The sequence below is a fragment of the Camelina sativa genome, chromosome 1 (genome assembly GCF_030686135.1).
Source record: "Camelina sativa cultivar CO46 ecotype springtype chromosome 1, ASM3068613v1".
NCBI lineage: Eukaryota > Viridiplantae > Streptophyta > Magnoliopsida > Brassicales > Brassicaceae > Camelina > Camelina sativa.
The window spans coordinates 16,165,720-16,189,066 of record NC_141880.1 but is presented as its reverse complement, the minus strand read 5'-3'; the positions used below and the strand labels follow the sequence as shown (position 1 = coordinate 16,189,066).

Below are 23,347 nucleotides of genomic sequence, written 5' to 3'. Positions count from 1 at the left end.
CTTCTTTGTCTGTGTTGTCTTCATCGCAGCTCGTCCACGTTCAAAGGGTCGCTTCCCGTGGCTACCTAACAACCACTCCTTATCACGACCAAGCAGCACATGAAATGAAACTCGGATCCTCGACCAGATGAGAAGTGATCGGTGTAGCTTATTATGTTCCCGACGTTGCGTAAAGCCAACTCTAGATTCTAGTATGGCATGAATGGAGAAAGTGAACTTTTTTCTTCTAGATATATAAAAAATAGAGATTTTGATACCACAAAGTGGTACGAATAAAAACCGAGAAATATGATAAAAAAAGGTTTTGATACCACTCAAACGTCCCCACCAATTTTTTTTTTTAATAATAATAATTAGACTAGTAGTCTCATACCCACTAGACATCTAACCATAACCAAACCAAATCAAACAGCGGAAAATAACCAACAGATACCACTAACCAGTAAATAATAAAATAATAAAATAGTAATTCAATAACTCAATCCAGCAGAATCATAAACCAACCATCAGCGTCCTAGCAACATTCTATGACTCAACTCTAGCAACCTAACAGAAGTCAAGAGACAATCAATGAACTACTAGAACATCCTCCTTTTCATCGCCTTGATTCCTGATAAGAGAATTTTCACCCAAGGTATCAATTCCCTATGCAATTATAGTACAAAGGGTTATCAATCCAAATGTTTGTTATGCTAGCATATAAGATATGATCAGAAACAAGCAAGTCAAGCCAAGAAATAATTGGGGTTTTATCTAACAATCATAAAATAAGCAAATGTAAATTAAAGAACAAGAACCACACGACCTAAGTACTCGATGCAAACATTCAAGTACAAGATCGGGTGGAGTGATCAAATAAAGAAGATGAGTATGAACAACTCGAAGGTGTACACGAAGCTGGTGATCGAGTACCAGTTCGGGTATGGGGTCGAGTTATGAATAAAAACGTAAACAATCAAGATGTGAAAGCTCCTAAGGATGGGGTAATCGACTCCTAAGTGCTCCTGACCAGTTTGAGATGTCCTACATGCCTCAAGCAAATATTTCCTAGACAATGAATCACTTAAATCTTTCTTAAACACTCTCGTGATAGAAAGAATCAACCTTGGTCACTCCCCTACCCAACTCTCGTTCAACAACATCTCTCGATGGCAAAACACCCTAGATCTAGTCTCAACCTCTCGGTCTAAAAATAGCATTAAGAACATCAATGTAGAAGGAAATTTATATAAAATAAACATTCAAGCTAAGACATCCTAACCGATCAAAAACACTTATTTGTCTATCTCATCCCTAGAAACTTTATTTCACAACTCAGATCTCATGGTAGAAAGCATACAAACACAAATAAACGAAAATTGCATTGTGTTGAAAATAGAGTAAAAGTAGAAGAGTACATAATCAAAACTAAAAAGAATAGCCAACGATACAAAATCAAATCCTAACAAAGTGGAAAAAGTGTTTGAGTCGCTCAAGATCTCTCTCAGAAGCTCTCGCTCTCTGGTTTGAGTGTCTCCGGCGTGCTAGGGCAAGAGGAAGAAGAGGGGGGGGTTTATATATGGAAAGCCTTTTAACCTAGCTACTCAGTCCTGCCCGAGGGTCTGCTCGAGGCGGTGCACGAGGTTCAAGTCGGGTAGCTCCTCAGATAGGTTTTCGGGTTGTTCTTCCTGCTCTTAGATCCTCTTTAATCGGGTTGAGGTTCGAACTGTTCTTCTTGCACAATTTCTCTAAGGTTAGGGTATATATAATGAAAAATATGGAAAAAATGGGTGTCTAAAATATGTAAATTAGAGAGTTATCAGACCCCAAACTTTAACCTTACTAGTCCCTTTAGCAAGGAAGCAGGAGGATAAGGTTAAAAATGGGGACTCATAACCTTTTTGTGCTAAGCGAAGGATTCAAACTATAGTCCTTAAAGATAGTTTAACGGTGCTAAGATCAATCAACATACTTAAAAATATTTTTCCTTGCTCATTACCATGCATCGATCTAGTTCATTCTCCAACTATCCGTAAAGACTTGCAATTCCAAAGAACATCTCTTTCACATTCATTAAAGTGTTTGGCGAATTCTTGCAAATGAAAAGTGAATCAAGCTCAATCGGTTTCAAAGATTAGGTTTTTAGTAGGGTGTTTTCAAACAATGACTTTGGGTGGTTTTCTCTCAAAAGATGGAATGCTAGACAGTTGTGAAAACTATCTAAGATTGAGAACAATTAGGGCATACAAAGCTTAACTCTTGATAATCTACCCTTTTATTATTCACTTTCTTTATGTCCAACACCCTATAGTAAAACTACCCATAACCTTGATTTTAACTCTTTTTTTTTTTTTTTTTTTTTTAAACTTTAAACATCTAGTTTTTTTTTTTCCTTTTCTTTCTTTTCTAAACTCCTATTGAAATTCCTATATTATTTTTTTCTTTTTCTAGGAGATTATAACAAGAACTTTTTCTCTCTATCTTTTTTTTTTTACTTAGAGACTTAGAGCTAATTAAACCGAACCTTAGGGACTTTCTTCTTTAATTTCTCTTTTATTCCCCAACCCAACCCCAAATAATCATACCAACCACGTATCTTTCAAAACCGATTCTATTAGCTAGTCCAAATGATTCTAAACTTAGCTAAAAAAAGAGCCAGTTCTCTGTTGTTCTCAATAGTCTCAAAGTTTCACAACCTACAACACCATGAAAAGGCCTCACTCAAAAATTCACAACAAGGCTTGAAAGAAAGGTTTGGGTTCAAGGGTAGGGAAAACAATTCAGGTTAAACGAAAAGGTTGGCAAAATTGGAGTGTTAACCCGAGTTTAGAGTTATCATGAGCAAATATTCAAATTCCATAAGCAAGATAATTTAAGTTAAGGTTAATTCCAATAATATAGAGATGATGCAATGTTCAAGCAAGTTTCACACAAGTGGAAGAAGCTTTCAAAAAACACAAGGTTTTAAAACAGAGATTTTTCATTTTTTTTTCCAAAGATTGATCTAGCAACAATGAACTGTGATTAAGGGCTATGACTTAAATCCTAAGGTTGGACTTTAAACAAGGTGGTTTTAATCATTGTCCCCTAAAATGCATATTCAACAATCCTATATGAAGCAATCTAGACTCAATCCTAATATGTAAATGCAACTACATGAACACTCTTTTTTTTTTTTTTAATTTTTTCAATTTTTTTGGGTTTTTATGCAAATAGATGCAGACTCAAATGAATAAAACTATGCGAAAATTTGAAATAAGAAAATAAAATACAATGTTAAATACATTCTCAGACCTTTCCCCAAACTTAAATTATACAGTCCCTTGTGTAAAGAAAAGTCTGAAAAAGAAATTTGAGAATCACCCAAAATGAAACAAAATAAAATGCAATGGTATAAACAATGGTTTGGATGAAAGTGGTACCTCATGGGTTGGTGAAGAAGGAGGTTGTGGCAGTCTCCCTGCTCGCCAACGTGTACCCATGATCGTCACCGGCTTCAGCAGGTACCGGGATTCGTTCATCAGAGAGCTCAGTTATGTGTACGGACGACCTGCTCGGACCAACATCCGAGGGGTTGATCGGGTAAGGCAGAAATTCTGAGGAGAGGGAGGACTTAAAAATGTAAGCTATATTTACTGCTCTGCCGTTGGGATTTCCTCCTAAGTGAGCTTGTTTATAGTCGCTGAGCTTGACTCTTCATGTTCTTCAAACTGGGGCGGGGTCGGTGAGGTACAGAGACGTCCCCACCTCTATGCTCTCATTTGCCATTTATTTCTTGACTCTCTACCCGTTTACAGTAAACTCAGTCCCATCCTTTCCGAACAAAGTCACTGCTCCATAGAGCGTAACTTCTTTAATTGCGAAGGGTCCTGACCATATCGACTTGATTTTCCTGGGAAACAGTCAGAGCCGTGAGTTAAATAGAAGAACTTTGTCTCCAGCTCTTAAATCCTTGTCTTGGATCTTTTTGTCATGAAAGGCTTTAGTTCGTTCCTTGTAGATCTTTGAACTATCATAAGCCTCTAAGCGAATCTCATCCACTTCGTGGAGGTCCATTGCTCTCTTTTCTTGAGCAGTTTTTAGGTCTAGATTTAGGAGTTTTGTTGCCTAGATCACCTTATACTCTACCTCCACCGGAAGGTGACAATTTTTCCATAAAGAAGCTGGAAGGGCGTTCGTCCAATCAGAGTTTTGTAGGCTGTCCTGTAAGCCCATAACGCATTATCTAGCTTGAACGACCAATATGTTTTTGTGATTCCCACGATTCTGGCTAAAATCGCCTTGATCTGTTTATTACTGACTTCCACTTGTCCGCTGGTTTGTGGGTGGTGTCGCGACTTTATGCTTAACTCCGTGCTTTCTTAACAAGCCATCAAAAATTCTGTTTATGAAGTGGGTTCCTCCGTCACTGATCACTACTCTGGGGATTCCAAATCTCGGGAAAATGATATATTTGAACATCTTTACTACGAACCTGTTATCATTTGTCAGGCTGGCTATTGCCTCGACCCATTCTGAGACATAGTCGGCGGCCACACGGATGTACAGGTTCCCATTCGAGGGTGGGTTGAAAGGTCCCATGAAATCTATTCCCCAAACATCGAAAACTTTAACTTCTAAATGGGCTGTTGGGGCATTTCATTTCTCCTACCGATGTTACCCATTTTCTGGCATGGGTCACACTTTGTTATGAAGAGCTGTGCGTCTTTGAACATTGTTGGCCACCAAAGACCAGCTTGAAGGATCTTTTGGACGGTTTTGAAAGTAGCAAAATGTCCTCCATATGCAGACCCATGACAATGCTCGAGTACTCCTTGGACTTCTTCCTCTGCTATGCATTGTCTGAATAAACCATCTGTCCATTTTTTTGTATAAATAGGGTTCATCCCAATAATAGCTATTAACGTCCTAGAAGAACTTCTTCTTCTTGTGGGCATCATATTCCTTAGGAATTTCTCTGCACACCATGTAGTTCACGAAATCTGAGTACCAAGGTAGCTTAACTGACTCGACCGCCATGAACTCGTTCGCCCCAGTTGACTCAGTGGTCGAGTGAGCTATCTTGCGTCCGATCGTGTGGCTCATTTCCTCCAGGAAATAGATATGCATTAGTCTCTCTTCGGCCATTGAGTCATCTATTGGAAGTGGATCCTCAATTCTCATTCTAGACAAATGGTCGGCTACCCTGTTTTCAATTCCTTTCTTATCCAGAATTTCTATGTCGAATTCTTGCAGAAGAAGGATCCATTTGAGAAGCCTGGGTTTTGTGTCCTTTTTTGAGTAAATGTACCTTAGGACGATATGATCCGTGTAAATAATTACTTTCGATCCGACCAAGTAACTCTGGAATTTCTCAAATGAAAAAACCACAACAAGGAGCTCCTTTTCGGTCGTCGCATACCTCGTCTGGGCATCGTCCATGGTTCTGCTGGCGTAGTAGATCACATGGAGCTTTTTGTCTATCCTCTGGCCTAACACTGCCCCTACAGCGTAATCCGATGCATTGCACATAATCTTAAAAGGATGATCCCAGTTAGGTGCCTAAACTATCAATGCCCTCACCAAAGCCTCCTTTATCTTGTTGAAAGCGTCTAAACAATCCTTTGCGACAATAAATTCTGCTTCTTTGCAAAGGAGCCACGCTAATGGTCGCGCAATCATGGAGAATTCTTTAATAATTCGTCTGCAGAATCATGCATGACCTAGGAAGCTTCAGACGTCTTTAACAGATTTGGGAGGTTGCAGTTGAACCATCACTTCAATCTTAGCTTTGTCGACCTCTATTCCCTTTTCTGAGATCTTGTGGCCTAGGACTATCCCCTCCTGAACCATAAAGTGGCACTTCTCCCAATTTAACACTAGGTTTGTCTTTTCACATCTTTTGAGCACCTTGTAGAGGTTTGAAAGACAGGAAGAGAAAGAAGCTCCATATACTGAAAAGTCGTCCATGAAAACCTCCACCATCTCTTTTATCAAATCTGAGAAGATGGACGTCATGCATCTTTGGAAAGTTGCAGGAGCGTTGCACAGACCGAAGGACATCCTCTTATAGGCAAACGTACCATATGGTCAGGTAAATGTTGTTTTCTCCTGGTCGGCAGGGTGAATAGGGATTTAGAAAAACCCACTATACCCGTCAAGGAAATAATAATAGGGGTGGTTAGCCAGCCTCTCTAGCATCTGGTCGATGAAAGGCAGAGAAAAGTGATCCTTCCTAGAGGCCGCATTAAGCTTCCTATAGTCAATACACATTCGATGACCTGTTATTGTCCTTGTGGGAATTAGCTCATCTTTCTCGTTCTTGACAACGGTGATTCCACCTTTCTTCGGAACGCAGTGCACCGGAGACACCCAAGTACTATCAGAGATAGGGTAGATAACTCCAACATCGAGCAAATTCAAAATTTCCTTTTTCAGCACTTCTTTCAGGTTTGGATTTAGCCTACGCTGAGGTTCTACACTAGAGTACGATTCATCCTCTAGGTTTATCCTATGGGTACAAAGATCAAGAGATATACCCTTGATGTCGTCTGGAGTGTAACCTATTGCTCTTCTATAATTTCTTAATTCAGTGCAAAGCAATTTAAGCTATTTTTCTGGCAAACTTGAATTGACGATAACTGGATAGGTTGTATTAGATCCCAAGAAAGCATACCTTAGCCTGGATGGAAGAGGTTTGAGTTCTACTTTAGGTGCCCTTGAATCTGACCAATCATTGGTGGTTTGGATTTGCGGCTCGGAGTGGTGCGCGATCATACTATCCGACAAAGTGGTCGTGCTGGTGATCGGGCTGGTGGCCGAGTGGGCTGGTGTTGAACAGCTGCATGACATAACGCAGGAGGTGACAGCTGATTTTTTCAAGCTTTGTTCGTCGAGCATCATCCTATCATTCTCAGCCTCCTTTAGATCCTCACTTAATTCTGGCTCAATGACTGCTCTATAGGTGTCATGCTGTTCCTTAAAGATTTTTGTTTCCTGGTATACGAATCCCTCCTCACCATCCTTTGTTAGTGCCGTCAGTAGGTAATCTCCGATTGTTACCTCCTCAAATGCCTCCTCGCGCAATTTCTCTACTCCTCTATCCACAAGATTTGCCCTGCGATTGTGGGTTTTTTCATAGTTTCTCGAATATCAAACTGCATAGTAAGGTCTTCCCCGAGCATCAGATCGATCTTCTCGTTCCTCACATCTGTCATTGGTCGTCCTAGGATTAGCGGGTCCCTTGGTTCTACATCCATTTCCAAGACCACAAAGTCGATTGATACATCTACTGATCCTACCTTGACTGGCAAGTCTTCTAAAACTCCTCTCGGCAACCTTGAAATTAATGAGGATCATGAACCCACATCTATATTAGAGTGCACTCAAGGAAAAGATTGGTTAAAATGAAAAGAAGCCATTGACGTGGAGTTAAATTCATTAAAGAAAAGGAATGTGTTTGGTTCGATCTTAAGGACACCATTCGATATAAAGCCAGTGGGAAACAAATGGGTATTTGTAACGAAGAGAAATGAGAATAATGAAATCGTGAGATATAAGGCACGACTTGTATCACAAGGATTCTCTCAAAGACCAGGAATAGATTATGAGGAGACATATTCCCCTGTTATGGATGCAACGACTTTTAGTTTTTTAATAAGTTTGGGTATAAGAGAAAAACTTGATTTGTGGCTAATGGATGTAGTGACCGCATATTTATATGGTCTACTGGATAATGAGATTTATATGAGATTATCAGAGGGTATTGAGCTCAAAGAAAAGGCTAAACAAATCCCTTTATGGACTGAAATAAAGTCGGCGTATGTGGTACAATAGACTAAGTGAGTACCTAGCTAAAGAAGGCTATAAGAATGATCCCATTAGTCTATGTATTTCTATAAAGAAGTTTGCAAAAAAAGGGTTTGTAATCATAGCAGTATATATGGATGATTTAAATATCCTAGGAGCCTCTGGGGAAATCGCCCAAACAATTGAATATCTCAAGAAAGAATTTGAAATGAAAGACCTAGGTAAAACTAAATTCTGTTTGGGATTGCAGCTTGAGTACATAAATGATGGAATCCTTGTGCATCGAATGGCATATACTGAAAAGGTACTCAAGAGATTTAATATGGACCAAGCTCACCCATTGCCTAGCCCAATGGTTGTGAGAAGATTAAATTTGGATAATGATATATTTGGTCCAAGGAAGGACGATGAAGAGATTCTTGGTCATCCGCCAGCTTATGCTCAACCACCAAACCATTCCACAACCTCTTCCATTGAACGGAGATCTGGCGAGGAGCTTCAGGGAAGACGTGAGAGGATGTGAGGCCCATTAATTGTGTTTCTGATGGGAGGATGGGCTCACAGGCCTAGTGAGAGGACATGAGGCCCATTAAGTAAAGTGGACCTATGGACTGGGAGTGGACATAAGGCCCACTATGAGATGGAGGTCTTGGCGTTACAATAATAGAGTCAATATATGCAACACATACTTTATTTTTTAATTTTCTACATTTCAATTTTCACTTATTAACTTATATTAGCTTTTACTAAACTTTCATAAAATATGTGGCTTGAAAATGAATCTAACTTTTATTTGGTAAAGTTTATGTACTCCTCTCTAGATCTTCTTTGTAAATTCAAAAACATGTGAAAATTATAGATTTATTTTTTAAGAAGATACCAATACATGTGATTATGTACTAGTTAGTTATAGTATCAAAATTCAACACAACAACATTTTGCTCTATTAGGACAGAAACCATGATCATATCCCTTTTTCTCAATACAAAATGCATTGCAGAATTCACGGTCACACAAGTGATAGTTGTAGCATTTGAGTGCTGGTCGCAAAAATCGGCTAGGTTGATAACCTATATACAGTATTAACAATAATCAATAGCCATTAACAAAGAGTGAAATCATCATAATGATATTTACAAAATGAAAGTATGAATAACAATAAAAAATTACCAGGACTTTCAGCAGTTGTATGAAGACAATGAACAAAAGATATAATGAAGATGATCGTAAAACAAAATGCCACTAAAGTTTTCATAGTGATAACTATTATTTTAGTGATATTCAGTCAACTTTTTCTAATGAGTTGTTCTTCACCTAAACTGATTATATATAAAATATATAACAACACTAAATATGTTTAATGTTTTTTTTTCCTGGTCAAAGATTCAAAATAGTATAATATTTTGATTTATTTCCCTATAGATGTATTAAAAATTATTTTATTAGCTTATTATGTTTCAATACTGGTCAAGTGATATTAATTACTTTGTACATAATGAAATATATATTTTTTAGCATATTTAGTTAAGGTTTTGAAATATTGTTTAACTAAATATGCTATGGTTGTCAATATTATTTGACCAGTATTAAAAAAGATCTCTAAATATTATTACTTGACCAGTATTGAAACATAATACTTGACCAGAAAATTGATAGTCAACATAATATCTGGTTGTCAATATTACTTGACCAGCAAAATCTCATTTTTAAATGTTTATTTATATTTAATATGAAAATGAAGTAAAAACATGAATAAATTAAAACCACTAAAACATATTCAACATAAAATAAAGGTTTTTTTGGTCTTTTACATAAATTGTATCTAGATACAAATATTAAATTACCAAACAAACGTAATTGCATCCAGATACAATTTATGGACACATCAAGTAATAACACAAATAAACGTCATCTAGATATTGCGTCCACATACTGCATCTTGATACTTTATCCATATATTATGTCTAGTTCACCAAACGAACAGGGCCATTGATGATTGTATACATTATCTTAATATTGATTCTTTTAGCTTAACTATTCAACATACATAAAAAATTTCGATGGTTGTAAATGTTCGGTGATGTGTGTGGAATTTCACTCCAAATCTTTTACCTGAAAAGACCACACGACGATTGAAAGTGCACAGTTAATCAATATAGTATTTTAGGATCGATCCCACATAGAGTAATAGCTAACAAAAATTGAATTAAAAGAGAAGGAACTATGGGTAAGACTAAATAAGAGATTGGGGTTTTGGTTTTCCTAATATCTATTTCAAGTAAATAAAAGCGATTTAAAAATACAAGACTAAGGCGTTGGACGTTTTGGGAGTCATCTCAGGGTTTTCATGGTTCTAAACATTATGAAGTGTAAGATCTAACAAGTAAATACTAATTTCGATCTAGGTTCTCAATTACGAAACACTAATGAACTAACAAGGTATTATCATAGAATGAAAGACTAAAGTCTTCATACTCCGTTACTTAAATTTCGCAGGCAACGACGCATGTTAACCAGCTAGTAAAACCAGTTCGATACATTCACCAAACTCCGCAACTCAACTTACGCAGGTTACGACGTGAGGTTTCAGTATAATACTAGTTAGGAGAAGTGGGATAATGCGGTTAATGCTCCCATTCTCTAGATCAGCACTCGGTGATCAATCCAAGCACATGCATTAAGATAAAGATGTCCCAAGAGAACTCTAATATAAACCGAAAATAAGATCTAACAACCTAATTGAAGTGAACCATGAATTCCCCTTAAATCACCCCATAAAATCCAACAAATAAAACTACTCGCTCATGGTGCAAAGAAACGACATTGATATTATAAAGTATAGCATCAAAAACGAATCAAAAATCAAAAGGGGTTCAAAGGAAACGTCTCTATATGTCACAAAAGTAACTTGATCCCAAAAGCAATGAAAGTTTGAAAGAACTAGAAAGAGTAGAAGGAGACTGGTGACTTCGGCGACGGCTTCTAAGAGGAGCTGAGAGAGGACAAGTTTAAGAATCCCATTGTACTGCCTCATTAAAACCTTACCATGAAACCCATTGGGACAAAACCATGGTGAAGAAAAAAGAGTACAACACGTATTACTCCTCCTGTTCTAAGCATCACTAAAAGTCCTTGAGTCTCCGCATCCCAATCTGGTGCGTGAGCTTCTTGAATGTCGATGTCGGTAATGATTTGGTGAAGAGATCGACTTAATTGTCACAAAATAGAACTTGCACCACTTGAACTTCTCCGGCCTTTTGTAGTTAATGTGTGAAGAAGAACTTAGGTAAAATGTGCTTCGTCCGATCTTCCTTGATGTAACTTTCCTTAAGCTGTGCGATGCAAACAGTATTTTCCTCATATATGATGGTTGGTTCCTTGTATTCGGACATGCCACAATCTGTCATGATGTGTTGAGTTATTTATCTCAACCACACACACTCACGGCTGGCCTCATGCATAGCCAAAATTTCTGCATGAATAGATGAAGTGGCCGCAATGTTCTGCTTCATTGAACGCCATGAAATTGCTGTACCACCGTGTGTAAACACATAGCCGGTTTGAGATCTAGCATTATGTGGATCCGATAAATAACCTGCATCAGCAAAACCAACTAAACCTTCTTTGTTATGGTTAGTATAAAATAAACCCAAATCAAGCGTTCCTTGTAGGTAACGCAACACATGTTTGATACCGTTCTAGTGCCTTTGGGTTGGACAAGAACTAAATTTTGCTAGGAGGTTTACGGCAAAAAAAATGTCTGGTCTAGTGTGGTTAGCCAAAAACATTAAAGCTCCTATAGCACTTAGGTATGACACTTCCGGACGGACAATCTCTTCATCATCCTTCCTTGGACCAAATGGATCATTATCCAAATTTAATCTTCTCACAACCATTGGGCTAGGAAATGGGTGAGCATGGTCCATATTAAATCTCTTGAGTACCTTTTCAGTATATGATATTCGATGCACAAGGATTCCATCATTTATGTACTCAAGCTGCAATCCCAAACAGAACTTAGTTTTACCTAGGTCTTTCATTTCAAATTCTTTCTTGAGATATTCAACTGTTTGGGGGATTTCCCCAGAGGTTCCTAGGATATTTAAATCATCCACATATACTGCTATGATTACAAACCCTTTGTTTGCAAACTTCTTTATAAAAATACATGGACTAATGGATCATTCGTATAGCCTTCTTTAGATAGGTACTCACTTAGTGTATTGTACCACATACGCCCACTTTGTTTGAGTCCATAAAGGGATTTGTTTAGCCTTATGCAGTATTGTTCTCGAGAACCACTCTTATCTTTGAGCTCAATACCCTCTGATAATCTCATATAAATCTCATTATCCAGTGGACCATATAAATATGCGGTCACTACATCCATTAGTCGCAAATCAAGTTTTTCTCTTATAGCCAGACTTATTAAAAAACTAAAAGTCGTTGCATCCATCACAGGGGAGTATGTCTCCTCATAATCTATTCCTGGTCTTTGAGAAAATCCTTGTGCTACAAGCCGTGCCTTATATCTTACGATTTCATTATTCTCATTTCTCTTCCTTGCAAAGACCCATTTGTGTCCCTCTGGCTTTATATCAAATGGTGTCCTTAAGATCGGACCAAACACATTCATTTTCTTTAATGAATTTAACTCCACGTCAATGGCTTCTTTCCAATTTAACCAATCTTTTCCTTGAGTGCACTCTAATATAGACGTGGGTTCATGATCCTCATTTATTTCAAGAGAGAATGGTTTGGTGGTTGAGCAGAAGCTGGCGGCTCACGGAGATCCTCCCCATCTAGGTCATTGCTGTCCGCAGTAATGGTCAGTGGTGCCTCTCTAGGCGGTAGGTGTCGTCCACTCCGTAGGGCTATGGCGAGCGCAGACTCATGGCTTTTTGAAGTTGAAGCCGACTTATCTGTAAGCGTTTGAATTCGAGAAATCAATGCATCAAACTTGAGATGCAGATTGTGGTAGTTGGTGGATAAGCGACTGGCGAGATCATCGAATCGCTTATTTATGTGTACGACATCTGATTTCTAAGTAGACAGGACTTGTTGCATCATGGATAGCATGTCAAGGGGAGCCTGGTTAATTCCGTATGAAGTGGTTGGATGGAGAGCCTGGTGATTGAGGATGTAGTTGCTGCGTCCGTTGTTGTGACCTCCTTGATTGTTGATGTAGTTCACATCCTCTACTTGAGCACTCTCCCCATCTTGTTGCTGAAACTGGTCTCCCTCTGAGATGGCATGGACATGCTGCTGCTGGTTGAGGAGCTTGTCCAATTTTTCGTTGAGTGCTTTCATATCTCTCTTTTACTTGGCATCATCCTCTCCAGAAAAGCGTATAGTGCGATCATACTCCTAATTGTAATGCCCATCAGATTGAGCTAAGTTCTCCACTAGATCCCAACTTTCATCAACACCCTTGTTGAGGAAGTTACCATTACTAGCAGTGTCCAGCAACATCTGTATCTTAGGGACCACACCTCGGTAGTGTGTACTTAGCAATGAAGCATTGTTGAAGCCATGATGAGGACATCTTCTTGTGTATCCCTTGAAACGTTCCCAAGCTTTCCCGAGCGTCTCATTGCTTTTCTAAACAAAGCTGGAGATGTCATTTCGCAGCCTTACAGTTCTGGAGTTGGAGAAGAATTTGGCAAGGAACACTTTTTTGCATGCCTCCCAAGTGGTGATGGACTCCTTGGGGAGTGATTTCTCCCAAATGTGTGCTTTGTCACCCAAAGAAAATGGGAAAAGCCGGAGTTTGAATCGATATTCACTGACTCAATTGATCTTGGTTAGGCTACAGAGCCTATCAAACTAATCTAGATGATCCAATGGGGCCTCCATTGGTAGTCTATGAAACTTGTTGCTTTGAATCATCTGGATGAGACTACTCTTGATCTCAAAGTTATTGGTTTGAACAGCAGGTGGCACAATGCCATGTCTTGAGGAGCTGGTGGACCATTCTGATTATTCATGATCTCCTCAATTGTTGTTGGTTGCAGTTGTGGTACTTGTTGTTGACGGAGTAACCTTGGTCTGTCGATGTTGTCGATGAAAGGGCTCAAGTGTTGGCTACCCTTAGATTGCGTTTGCATGCACAATCAATTAACCGAGTGAGTACACTAAGGTCTGATTGATCAAGGTGACGAACAAACAAACACGAAAGTAAACAAGTTAGTTCCGAACCAAAGTTTAGAAACGAACTTGATCTAGCAAGTGCTGAAATCTTAAACGTAGCAAATAAAATTCAACCAAATGGCAACAACGCCAAATTGATAAGAGGATTTTCACCCAGGGTATCAATTCCCTATGCAGTTGTAGTACAAAGGGTTATCAATCCAAATGGTTGTTATGCTAGCACATAAGATATGATCAGAAACAAGCAAGTGAAGCCAAGCAATAATTGGGTTTTATCTAACAATCCTAAAATAAGCAAAGGTAAATAAAAGAACAAGAACCACACGACCTAAGTACTCGATGCAAGCATTCGAGTAAAGGATCGGGTGGAGTGATCAAATAAAGAAGACGAGTATGAACAGCTTGAAGGTGTACACGAAGCTGGTGATCGAGTACCAGTTTGGGTATGGGGTCGAGTTATGAATAAAAACGTAAACAATCAAGATGCGAAAGCTCCTAAAAATAGCATTAAGAACATCAATCTAGAAGAAAATTTATATAAAATAAATATTCAAGCTAAGATATCCTATCCGATCAAGAACACTTATTTGTCTATCCCATCCCTAGAAACTTTATTTCATAACTCAGATCTCATGGTAGAAAGCATACAAACACAAATAAACGAAAATTGCATTGTATTGATAATAGAGTAAAAGTAGAAGAGTACATAATCAAAACTAAAAAGAATAGCCAAAGATATAAAATCGAATCCTAACAAAGTGGAAAAAGTGTTTGAGTCGCTCAAGATATCTCTCAGAAGCTCTCGCTCTCTGGTTTGACTGTCTGCGGCGTGCTAGGGCAAGAGGAAGAAGAGGGTGGTTTATATATGGAAAGCCCTTTAACCTAGCTACTCAGTCCTGCCCGAGGGTCTGCTCGAGGCGGTGCACGAGGTTCAAGTCGGGTAGGTCCTCAGATAGGTGTAAGGGTTGTTCTTCCTGCTCTTAGATCCTCTTTGATCGGGTTAAGGTTCGGAATGTTCTTCTTGCACAATTGCTCCTTCGGGTACATGCTCGGGTTTGACCCTGTTTTTCCCCATTTTAGGCTCTAAAGCACATGTTTTCATCCAAAATGCACAAATGCAACAATGCATCACCCTAAGTGGCCTAAATGCAAATTCCTACAGTAAAGGACCTAAAAATGCTAAGGTTAGGGTATATATAATGCAAAATGTAGACAAAAATGGGTGTCTAAAACATGTAAATTAGAGAGTTATCAATTCCACGATCACACTTTGCCTTTACCTGCACAACAACACATATGAGATGCGTGAGGCAATCCTCCCATCTACTGGACTATACACACAAGCAATTGAGATATCTCTAACCATCAAAAAACAATCAACAAAACAAACAACAAACCAGGACATCTGCATCAACCGACACCAACCCATGCATCGACCGACACCAACTGGGGTTGCATCGACCAATGCAACTTCCATCGACCGATGCAAGATTCACCTGCATCGACCAACACCAACACTACATCGACCGATGCTCCTAGGTCAAATTGCATCATCCTCGCATTGCATCGACCAAACACAAAGTGCATCGATCGACGCACATGCCGAGTATCTTCTTCCCCAAAGTTCCTCGCCGGATCTCCATTCCTAAACCACCAAAACACAAACTAATGCCACAAAGAAGCCTCCCAGAGCCTCTTGTGACTCAACAACTTTATAGCAGGCCAAGGAATCAACCATATAACACATAACCAAGCAAAATCAGAGAATCTCAAGCTTAGATAAGCCATGGTCATGCACTCACCTTTGCCAAATAAGATTCTGGCTCTAAAACAACAGATTTACACTCCTAGCAAGCTCCTATAACGATCCCAACTACAGATCTCCACAAGACCAGCCACAAATCGCCAAGAACTCTCAAGAACACTTAAGAACCTCTTCCTCTCTTTTATTTTTCTCAAAAAACGGCCAAACTCGGGTAAACCCACAAGTTCCTCCTTTTATACACGATTCCAGGATTTTCGCTAACCCAAAACTTTACGTTTAACTTAAACTCGTCCGCGAAAACCGACCTTGCAACAACTGATGCACACAGTGCATCGCATCGATCGATGCAACTCCCAAACCGAGATTCTGGTTCACGAATGTTACAACCACAAAGGTGGTCCGGGTTAAGGCCGAAAAATATGATCAAAATAAGTTTTGATACCAAAAAGTGGTCCAAATCAAAACAGAGATAGATGGTGGATCGAAGATTGTTCTTGATACCACGAAGTGGTCCGAATCAAAAGCAAGATGATTCTTATACCAAATCGATAAGGTCCCATTCAAGAGTTTATTAAGAAACTCAACTTTATATAAGTTTCTCCATACCTTTCATCATAAGATTATAAGTATTTATACATGTCAAGGGTCGAGCTCGAGATCGAGATCCTAGAATATAGAAGATATACATGAATCAAAAAAATTAAAATAACCTATTCTAAACGAAAACCAAAAAACTAACCGACTTAATTATTTAGACGGGAATTTGGCTCCTTAGCACATATGGGCCGTTGAGATATATATGGCCATCACAGGTATTATTATATACTCTTACTCTTCAAAGATATATTATGTTGTTAGGTATATATACAAGGGTTTTAAGTTTTAACTAACCATTCCACACAAAAGGGATAATGCACTATGGGGAGTGGTTAAGATTGTATCTTCAATCTAAATCTAAGTGTAAGGAAAAAGGAAAATGTGTAATATCCGTGAACTAAATAGGTGTCAATCTATACCAGGGGTGTGTCGTCCGACACCACAATGGTGTCGGTCGACACCAACACCTGCAGATAAACAGCGCGAACTCGTTCGAGAAGGCTACTTCGGGGCAATTTTTGGAGTATTAAACGGACTCTGATTTGTCTGAATTTTGGTAGGTAGCTTCGTCGTGCTGTAAGCTTCATATCCAACGGTGGGATTGTGAAATAAATGGTTGGTTTGTGTTTTAGTCAAATGTTTGTATTATGGTCTGGTATAGACAGTTTTGTGGTAAATTTGGGGCCACGACATGCTTTAGGGTGAGGACCCAAGTGCGGGACTTTGAGACTCCCTGGATATCGTAGCTGTGGCCCACGACTCGACAGTGAGCTGTTATGTCTCGAGGGTTGCGATCCAAGAGCGGAGGGAGTGGGTGTGAGCAACTCCCTGGATACCATAGCTGTAGGTTGTGGCCTGGCAGTGAGTCGATATGACTCGAAGGTTGCAACCTGAGACTGGGGGGATGGGAGTGTGTGAGACTCCCTGGATACCCTAGCTGTAGGCTGTGGCCTGGCAGTGAGCCGGTATGACTCGAAGGTTGCGAGCTGAGAGCGGGGGGAGTGTGTGTGACTTCCTGGATGCCGTAGCTGAAGGAAGTGAGCCTGAAAGCGAGCCAGCATGTCTCGTGGGTAGCGACCCGTGGGCGGGGGAAGTGATGAGTTGAGAAAATAACGTATATGATGTGACTATATTGGCTAGAGGGAGACCTCGGAGTTCATTTCCCCTGCAACTGTCGCAACAGCCCACACCTTCCGACTGAACTCCGAGGTGCGGGCTGTAGCGACAGTTGCAGGGGAAACCTTGGCTGACGGTGTTCAGTCCGGTCGGAGGATGTGCGGGCCGTGTTGACAGTTGTACGGAGGTCCTTGGCGGATGGATGGTTCTGCGGGATTGGAGGACGAATCCTTGTTGGTGGGAGAGAATTGTAACATCCGTGAACCAAATAGTGTGATTTGAGGATGGGTGTCGATCGACACCAAGGGTGTGTCGATCGAAACCAGGGGTGTGTCGATCAACACCAACTTTTTATGGTTCGACCATATTGTTTTAATTTGCGATTTTGGGCCGGTTTGGATTAATTGGTTTGTCCAAACCAAGTATATAAGTGGAGAAGCGACCCAGGTCGAGGGATTATGTGCTTTTGGTCGCCCTTTAGTGAGAGAAAGAGAGGAAAAGGAGAGAAAGCGTTTGAGAGTGTTCTTGAGAGTTTTTAGGATTGTTCTTGATGTTTTTGGTGAGATCTGTGGCTGTGGAAGGGAGAGCTGTGCTGGGAACTAAGGAGAAGAAGGGAGATCCGTCTTCTTCATGTGTGAGGGGATGGATGGGAGATTGGTGGTGGATTGGGAGACACAAGGAAGCTTTCTCATGGCTATAATCCAGGTAAGTGTTATTGTTTTAGTGTTAGATCGATTAGAGAATCAATGGTTATAGTGGATTAGGGATTTGCGGCAAGAAGAAGCTTGAAGAATGGCTTTGATCGATTAGAGAATCGATGGTCGACACCAACACCGAACTAGTTCGAGAGGGCTACTTTGGGGCAATGTTTGGAGGATGAAACGGAGTCCGATTTTGTAGAATTTTGGTAGGTAGCTTCGTGGTGCTGTAATCTTCATATCTAACGGTGGGATTGTAAAATGAACAGTTGGTTTTTGTTTTAGTCAAGTGTGTGTATTGTGGTCTGGTATAGACGATTTTGTGGTAAAGTTGGGCTGTCAAGCGACACCAAGGTGGTGTCGGTCGGCAACATGTTGTTGTGTGTTTGGGTCATAGGAAGATAGCTGGAGTTAGGTTTGGATGATAAGAGATTGGCTGAAGTGATGTCATCCGTTTCGGGGGTACTAGAGGAGTTTTTAGTGAATTAGAGTAGTTGTGGGGAAGTGTTGTCCGTGGCTGGACAAAATCAAATATTCCAGCCCACCTCTCTTGTTACTTGGTCGCTATGGGTGGTTGGTTGTGCGACTTAGTAACTTTGTGTATTGTGGAAGTTTTTGTATGGAGCGATTTTTACGCCGGTTGTCTCGTCGGAATTATGGGGTTCCGGTGAGATCGTCTCGGGTGCGGTCTTTTCAAAATGAAATGAAGAGAAATGATAGATTTTGAAGAAAATTTTGAATTTTATGATTGTTACAAAATAGGTATGATTATCTATGATAACAAGTGTCTTCCACCTCATTGACATATACACCCTACATACAAGCATGCATGGCCCAAGAGCTAAAGCCCAACAAACAAGAGTTTTAGAAATCACAATAAATAAGTATTTTTGATGGAATCAAATTATTAATTCTCTTTTGTGCTCCAACGGTTAAGCTTCCATGATATGTTACTCAAGTTTCTTGTTCGAATCCCCCCATGTTGTAACTTTGTGATACTTTTAATATTTAAGGAGAGCAAATTTTCCTTTTGCTTGAAACAGCTCACCGTTTCGGACTGGTCCTATTCTTATGGTTTACACTTGTCATTTTTCCTCTACACTTATCTTTTTCTTTTGATGTAATAATTGTTCACCACTTATCATTAGCTCTTCTACACCTGTCTTTGTCTCTCTAAGTATGAGTTATCATATTTTCCTTGCCACTATAATTATAAGAATTTTGTAGAAGAATGAAAATATAAGAAAAATAAGTCTTTCTAGAATTTTTATCTCTTCTTCCTTACTTTTCTCATAATTTAGTTTGTTACCTTCTAGTTTATAACATGTTATCTGCATGATAACTTTTACTGCTTGAACTTTTATGAGGTAAATAAAATTTCTATTGTTATAATTTTATGTTAATAGAACATAAATATTATATACATTGTGAGAGTATGTGTTTTCTGGATTAATGGTTATAAATGGTATTTTCATCTCTTTTTACCATTATATCTATGTTACATCATGTCCGGATTGATCTTTACATATATTGTAGGCTCTCTCTCCTCTACAATCAAATGAAAGTTATGCCTATTGAATTTCTTTTTTATTAAACTAAGTTTTTAAACTTAACCTTAAAAAAATGTAAATAATTACATCATAATGCCACTACAAATATAAGTTTTAAAAAACAAATTAACGATAGTCTTTAAGGGTCAAAATATCAAATATTAATTTATTTAATTTAATTATTTTAGAAAAAAAAAATACATTATTTCGGCCAACCCGAATTTCATTTTGCATCTTCCGGTCGTCGAGCCTGATTGAGTTGACTCTTAATTTCGAAACACACACACACAAACACAAATATATATATATATATATATATATATATATATATATCCAATCAAAAGAAATATATAGATTAGATATCTAACTTAACATAGCAATTTGTCATTAATTATATTTCACCTAATAATAAATATATTTATATGATTATATTTTTGTGAAAAAGAAAATCATCATATCATCCATATAATAATAAAAATATATTTTCCCGCATATGCTATAGTTTCAATTTTTAGACGAATAAAATATTTAAATGAAACAAAATTCCAATTGAGTAGCAGGTGTTCTTTGAATATTTATATTCAGTTTCTTATAATATTTTGTATTATATAATAAATTAGACTATTAAAATATCTTAAATTAGTTTAATTTGATCTTGGTAAAGAATATAATAAACTAGATAAGGATCCGCACGATGTGCGAGTTTAAAGTTTTGTAAATAAAATTAAATTTAATAAAAATTTAATAAAATTTATTGTATATTATTTATAAAAAACATTTGCTATAATGCACTGATTTATGTATATCCATATGCAAATTTTTTATGTATGTTACCATTAAAAGTGTATTATTTATACCTAGGTATACTGTATGTTACAAATATATTATTTACCACCACCTAGAAAATTTTTATATGAACACATTAAGCCAACTATTATATGTCTCTTTACTTTCGCTTTTGCATAGTTTCTTAAATCACTAAAATTATTGGCTCAAAAAACATTTGAATAAAAAATAAATTAATCACAATAGTGTATGACTAACCATGAAGAGAACCTCGGTTCTGCCCTCCTCCCTTATGGAGAGAAACTTGCGTCCAATTTCCTCCACCATGGAGTGAACCATCGCTCCGACTTCCTGCCTTATGGAGAGAAACTTGCGTCCAACCTCCCCCACCTTCTTCCCTTGGGGAGATAACCTTGCGTCCAAGTGCCTCAACAATAGAGAGAACCTAAGCTTTGCCCTCCTCCAATGTGGAAAGAACATGTTCACGTCTTTTAGCTATCTCACAATGGCTTCCTCCAGGAACCAATGAAACTAAAGACCTTTTTCCAACGTCACAAAATCTTTTGATAGTAACTAAAATTAAATTACTCAATGTATTTATGGAAGTTTTTTTGACACACCATGATGTATTCTCTGTCTTTAAGCTCCTATGGATCTATCAACAACGATTTATGTTTTTCCAATCTATCTGTAGGCTTGTGTTTGATTAGCCTATTTTATCTAACCATTAGGTTGATGACCTTTTCCTCTTTTTCTCCTTCTGAGATTGATTGAATGATAACAATTATGTTTACTCCTAAAAAAAAGGACTATGACCAACCAATCAAGGTTGAAAAATTAGAAGAAAACTAATTTGACATAATTAATGAAATAATTGAAAATTATAAGCTCGGTAATATATGAATCTCAAATAATTCAAAGATAAAAATGTAAATTAAATAAAACAATCTAGAACTGCTACAATAAAATTTAAAATACGGTATTAGAAAAAGAAAATGCATATATTAATCTTTCATTTTTTTTTTGGGTCAACATATTAATATTACCTATTCCAAACTGTAAAAGTAGAAAGTAGGAGTTTGTTTTGATTTTTAAAAATAAGGAAAATTTGTCCAATAGAACAAAGTTGAAAGCAATATTTTTGACTAAATTATTTTGTTAGATGAATAATATGAGACGATCTATGCTATAATAGAAGTGAGCATTTGCATTTTCTAGAATTAATAATTTTATGTATATTTTCCTTAATCCTTTTCCTATTTTATGAGAAAATTTATTCCAATGAGCTCATTGTTTTTAAAAAAAAAAATTTGCTTCCCACTTTCTTGTAAGAAATACTATCGTTAGACGATAAGAACACTTTCTGTTTAGTTGATCTAGTGTTATATAATCCTTGTTGTTATCTTGCATTTGTGTATTAATAGAAATAATAATAACACCATGAGAAATTTGTTAATCCCAAAAACCTTAGTTATTATGCATAAGAAACTTTATTAACACTTCAAAGTCAAAGACTGCGTAGTATGCATTATGAAATTGAGAAACAAAACAAAATTCACAGAAACGACGACAAAAACATGTGTTTATATCTAGGAATCTTTTTATATAGTTGCTTCGACTAGAAAACAAAGAAATTACCTTCGAGACTTCTTCAAAAATAATGATGTGTCAAACAAAGGTTAATAAAAAACAAAGAAGAAAATTTTACCAATAAAACAAAGATAGTCGAAATTATTTTGTTAGGTGAAAAATATGTCATCATCTATTTCCTTATATAGAGGGGTGTATTTACAATCCTTTTCTTTTTAGGATTAACAAAGTTTTTTTTTTTAATATAATAAGATTACAATTATCTTATGCATCATTTTACCAAGCTTGAAAACTGTGATTTTTATCGTTAAAATTGACACGTGTCATAATCTGATGAGTTACAGTAACGCCTCGACCGCCACCTCTCAGTGGGCCCCATGTCTAATCCCAGTCAATGGGCCCACCTTCCTTAATGGGCCTCACGTCCTCTCACTAGGCCCATGAGCCAACCTATATCCGACGGTCGGTTTGCTACGTCTCGGAGGCTTTAAAGACTTGTTACCTTCCCTAAAAATCACCACATGAACTTTCCCTATTTTTTGTCCTCACTCATACAGTTCCGACAGTCACTTCCCAGAAGGTCACCCATCCAGGGACTATTCCAGCTCATGCACGCTTAACTTTGGAGTTCTCTCAGGACCCTTGACCGAAAAGATAAGTTCACTTTGGTGACATAGGTGGCCAAATCAATTCTTTTAAACCTCTCTACAAGACTCTGAAACTAGGGGGTCACAATTCACCCTCACTAACAGATCGCAACGTCCTCGTTGCGCACTAAGGTCGTCACCCCCTGACGGTGTGAGCCCACTCGACTCTACACTCGTCTGGGTTTGGCTCTGATACCACTTGTATTGCCCCGACCACCACCTCTTAGTGGGCCCCATGTCCAATCCCAGTCTGTGGGCTCACCTTCCTTAATGGGCCTCAGGTCCTTTCACTAGGCCCGTGAGCCCATCAATATCCGACGACCGGTTTGCTACATCCGAGAGGCTTTTAAAGACTTGTTACCGTCCCTACAAATCACCACATGATCTTTCCCTGTGTTTTGTCCTCACTCGCACAGTTCCGACAGCCATTTCCCGGAGGTGGCGGACGGGGCGTTACAAGTTGTATCAGAGCCCTTACGGTTCACTAGGCTTTGTGCTGTAGATGTTTGGGGATTACATGTCTTGATTGACTATGTGAGTTAGTCAATCGTGTGTGGCATGGAGTCCTAGAACATCCTCTTCGAGCCTACAGTGTGATTACATAGTGGTTTATGTTTTGGTGTTAATTTTAATTGTGTGCTTAGCCTTCTGTTCATGGTAGTGCAGATAGTTAGAGAGGAT

At 38.3% G+C, this 23,347-nt stretch overlaps 1 long non-coding RNA gene and 1 other non-coding gene across 2 annotated transcripts; one reads left to right on the top strand and one right to left on the bottom strand.

Annotated features, from left to right (window-relative positions):
• Positions 1-8,612: 8,612 nt before the first annotated feature.
• Positions 8,613-9,088, bottom strand: LOC147949993 (uncharacterized). Its single transcript, XR_015562585.1, has 2 exons — positions 8,938-9,088; positions 8,613-8,837 (listed from the first exon to the last, which is right to left on the bottom strand). It is a non-coding gene; the product is annotated as an uncharacterized LOC147949993 (long non-coding RNA).
• A 4,206-nt stretch (positions 9,089-13,294) lies between these two features.
• On the top strand, positions 13,295-13,401 carry LOC147949992 (small nucleolar RNA R71). The gene has a single exon (XR_015565490.1). It is a non-coding gene; the product is annotated as a small nucleolar RNA R71 (small nucleolar RNA).
• Positions 13,402-23,347: the final 9,946 nt, after the last annotated feature.